Genomic DNA, 4,353 nt, shown 5'->3' with positions numbered 1-4,353 from the left:
GTGCAGACCGGGGAGGTGGGCTCAGGGGTCCGGGACACATGGCTTCACAAAGAAGAGTTGGTCCCCTTCCTTGGCGACATAGATGAACTCTGGGGAGAGTCTAGGGGTTCTCGTCCCCTCTTCCCACAGTCAAATTCTAATTTTCTTAAAGCAAAAATCCATGATTTGCTGTGGGTGTGCACTGTGCCCTGCTTTTTGGCCCTACGACTCCCCAGGGGATGTGATTACTGGTGTTCATTTTACAGGCGAGGAAGCTGAGACGAAGAGTGGCGACTTGTCCCAGGACACAGCCAGGAGGTGGTGGAGCCCAGATCTGGCCACTCCCACAGGCCAAACCCCAATTCCCTTATCACATGGGGCTCCGACCCACCTTAGCACACTCTGGAGAATGCTGGTACCTGAGGCATGCAGGCCTTGCCCTCTGGGGAGGGCAAAGTTACCCAGGGCCCATGGGGACCAGTCTCGGTCCCCTCAGAGGTAGCCACAGTGTGGACATTTTCCCAGGACATCCCGGCAGTCCCAGACGAAGGCCTGAAGGTTAGGGCTAGGGTTAGGGTTAGGGTTAGGGCTGGGGTTTCTGCTGTGGGCACCCCAGGATGTCGAGGAGAGGGTCCACCTGAAAGGGGTATCAGGCTTGTTCCAAGTCGGCAGCACCCTCTGAGGGCTTTGTTCAGCCAAGATAGGATGTTTGGCAGGGACAGGGGACACTTGACCTGCCTCCCGACGCCGACACAGCCTTCGCAGAACACCCTGCCGTCGGCTCCGGAGTGGAGGGAGGGAGGGTGCTGCCGCACTGCTCACTTTGGGCCTCGTGGATGTGGATTTCAGCTGACGTGCTTAGCAGACCCCACTTGTTCTGCACCCCAGCACGGCCCCCAGCAGGGCAGGGAGGGCTGCCTGGCCCTGAGAGCTGGCCGTCTGTGCAACACCTTTGCCTGCTGGACTGAAATCCAGCTTAGCTAGGAGCGAGGCTGACTTACAAGGAAAAGCCATTCAGAGCAGCTCGGGCTGGTGGTCCGGGCCCGGGGAGAGCACCTGTACCAATTCCTCTTCAGACGCTGAAGCGGGTCATCGCGAGCGCGGCAGGGCAGAGAAATCCTGTTAGCCCTTTGCTCCCCTGGGCTCCTGTCAAGTGGCTCCCGACAAAGCAGCTCCAGGGCTTCCTGAGGACAGCGGGCTTGGGCAGGCGGTGCGGACCCCCGACAGGCACTAATCCCTGCTCCAAAGTGGAGTCAAGGGCTGGGTGGCAGCCTCCCTGGCCTCTAGAGACTGCTGGAAGCTTCTGAGGCTTCTGGGGCTTGGAAGGGCTGCAGGGCCCAGCACATGGGATGGCAGCGGGAAGCCCCTCCCTTCTGAGGTCTCAGAGTTCCCATGTGCAAAATTGGGGGGGGGGTCAGCGGAAGAGAAGGCCTCCAAGGCAGTTAGGGTGGTCTTGGGCATCTGCGTCTTGCCCGGGGTGAGGGCTCTGTGTTGCTCTCAGGGCCTCTGGAAGGCAGTTGGCAGGGCGAGGCCCTTGGCTCTTCTTGGGGTACAGGGCACCGCGGCCCCTGCAGCTAAACTGGCCTGGGGGTGTTGGGGTGGGCATGCGCGGCAGCTCCCCAGCTCCTCCCAAGCCAGCCCCAGCTGCCTCCCAGGCAGGCCCCAGTGGGAAGCAAGTCACCTCCTCCTCAGCAAAATGGAGCCAATAATTGCACTTCTCTGGGGGAGAATGAAGCACCTCGCGATCACACTGGGACGTGTCCCCCAAGTGCAGGCCCCTCTGGGCCCAGAACCTCTATCGGCAGCCCCTCAGCCTGGGGATCAAGGCCCTTCCAGACCTGGGCCACCCCAACCGTGGAGTGGCTCTCCACTGAGCACTCGAAGCACCTGTGGCCCCACACCCTGCAGGTGCCCTCCCCCCGCCCACCTGGCCCCCTGCCTGCCCCACACCCTGCAGGTGCCCTCCCCCCACCCACCTGGCCCCCTGCCTGCCCCACACCCTGCAGGTGCCCTCCCCCCGCCCACCTGGCCCTCTGCCTGCCCTTCTCCCCGTGGACCTGCCGCCCTGCCGCCTGGACAGAAGGCAGCTCTGGTTCCTCATCCCCTTCTCTCCTTGGCCTTGTGCTTCAGGCCCCTGAGTCCTGTCCCCTCCTTGCTCTGAGTGTCTGGTCACTGTGGCAGCCACAGGCTGGCACCCAGAGTCTGTGTTGGACACCGGTATGTCACCTAGGGATAGAGACCGGGGAAGCACCAGGCCTGCGTTCCCCTCCTCTGCCCTCCATCCCTGGCCCACAGGAGGGGCTGCAGAGCCCGCATGGTGTCGGCGGGGTGCCGGGGTCTGGAGGAGCCCAGCCAGTCGGCTGTGTTGGCAGGAGGCGGCCTGAACAAGAGCCAAGCGGCTTCTGCGTCAGCCTTTAAAACCACCGAAATGAGCTCACTTGTCATGCTGTGGTCCAAATATTTTGGCCATTTGGATGCAACCTTCTGTGCCTGTGAAATTAGGTGTATTATTAATCTCATCCAGCCCAGTGACAGGGTGGGCAGCGCAGACAGGGACCTTGCAGCAGGCTGGGGAAGCGTGAGTGCAGAGCTGACGCCGGGTATTTCCAGAATGACACTGATGGAGTACAGCCTGCTGGGGCGGGGTGGCTGGGAGCCCGGCAGTGAGGAGGGCATGGGCACAGGGGCTGCTCAGGGAGGAGAGCAGGGGGCTCGCAGACGTGGCTGTGGGCTTCCAGGCTGTCACATGGGTTGACATGCGGTGGGGCCTGCTGAGATAGGGCGATGGGGCCAGCTGGGGTTGGCTGCAGGCTCCAGGAGTTAGGTTCCAGATGGATTTCAGACGGGACTTTCTTGTTAGCCCTACTTTTCTTTTGACTGTAAAAGTAATGAAGACTCCTTGTAGGGAAGGAGGTGAAGCCCCCACCGCTCCAGGAGGGCAGCCAGTGGGGGCAGTGGGAGGTGTTTCCTTCCAGATTTCTGTGTATACATTTATAATTGGCGTTCTTTGGCGTGCAATGTTAACTGCCTTTTGTGTTCACTAAGCATGTATTATCTTGAGCACCGTGTGTGTGAGGAGACTGAGTTTGCGGGGTGGACAGCCTGCACTGTGGTCAGTCCTCCGACAACGCGGGGATCCCGGCACCTCGCTGGCTCTGAAGCCCATGAAGTGACCCCTCCCAGGACGTCAGAGTTAATAGTGTGCCTGCTTGGCTAATGTTTCCCTGAACCCGGAGAGCGGAGAGGACCCATGGCTGGGCTGCTGTGTGTCGGAGGCTCTTGAGGCCAGCCCGATGACCAGCTCCTTGGCACTGCCAGTTGCAGGGGCCAACCACCTTGTGGGGGACATCCCGCTTCTCCCAGGATCTCTCCACTCCTCCTTTCTGCCGAATTGTGGCAAGGTGTGGGCTCGGCAAGGTGAGAGGTCTGCTCCCTGCCCATGTCCATGTGGACCCTCCGTGACAGCAGGAATCCATGCCCTCCCCAGCCATCTTGGAACGGGCCTGGGGCCCTGTTGGGAGGCGCCTCCGTTCCCCTCTTGCCTTTCCAAGTGTAGAACTTCTTAAGAGCTGAGATCCAGGGGTCAATGCAGCCAGGTCCAGCGCATGCGGGGGAGCCCTTCAGGCAGCTCTGTGCCCACGGGCTCAGGAGGTTCCGACCCACCATCCCATCCACGGATGGACTTGTTACAACAGCCCTGAACCCACCGAGAACATCAAGGACAAGTCTATCTACACTAGGTCAGTCGGAAGTTTTTGGCCACGCAGCTTCAATTAGTTAAGGCTGGGGCCTGGCCACAGGCAAGTCTGCCTTTTGCACAACTGCTGGGCTTCCTGCTGAGCACCACCACGGGCCGCCGGGCTGAGAGGTTCCCCGACAGAACGCACTGTGGAGAGCGGAGAGCCTCGCCCCGGCCGGCCTGATGATCCCATTCACGAGCTGGCCTGGGCTGGTGGCTGTATAGACAGCTCATTCGATTCACACGAGGGTGCTGCAGGGTCAGCCCTGTCAGAGGGAGAAACTGAGGCCTGGGGCCTCTTCCCTTGGCCCAGCGGGAAATCAGGATCAGATAGCTCTGACCCCTGGGCCTCTCAAAGTCCAGGATGCCCTCTGCCACTGCCCAGCCAGGATTTGCCATCTCCCACCTCCTGGCCGGGTCCACCATCTCCCACCTCCCGGCCGGGTCCACCATCTCCCACCTGCCGGCTGGGGTCTGCCATGGATACACAGGCACGATTAACCTGGAAAACACCACGTTTTTTCCCTCAAACTTATTTTTTCTAAATATCCCCAACCACGACAGCAAAACTTCAAACAGCAACCCTGCCATGAAAGCCAAATGAAGATAGCTGACCCCTGGGGTACGGAAATCAG

Source organism: Saimiri boliviensis, chromosome 2 (assembly GCF_048565385.1).
Source record: "Saimiri boliviensis isolate mSaiBol1 chromosome 2, mSaiBol1.pri, whole genome shotgun sequence".
Taxonomy (NCBI): domain Eukaryota; kingdom Metazoa; phylum Chordata; class Mammalia; order Primates; family Cebidae; genus Saimiri; species Saimiri boliviensis.
Note: the sequence above shows the minus strand (reverse complement) of the source record.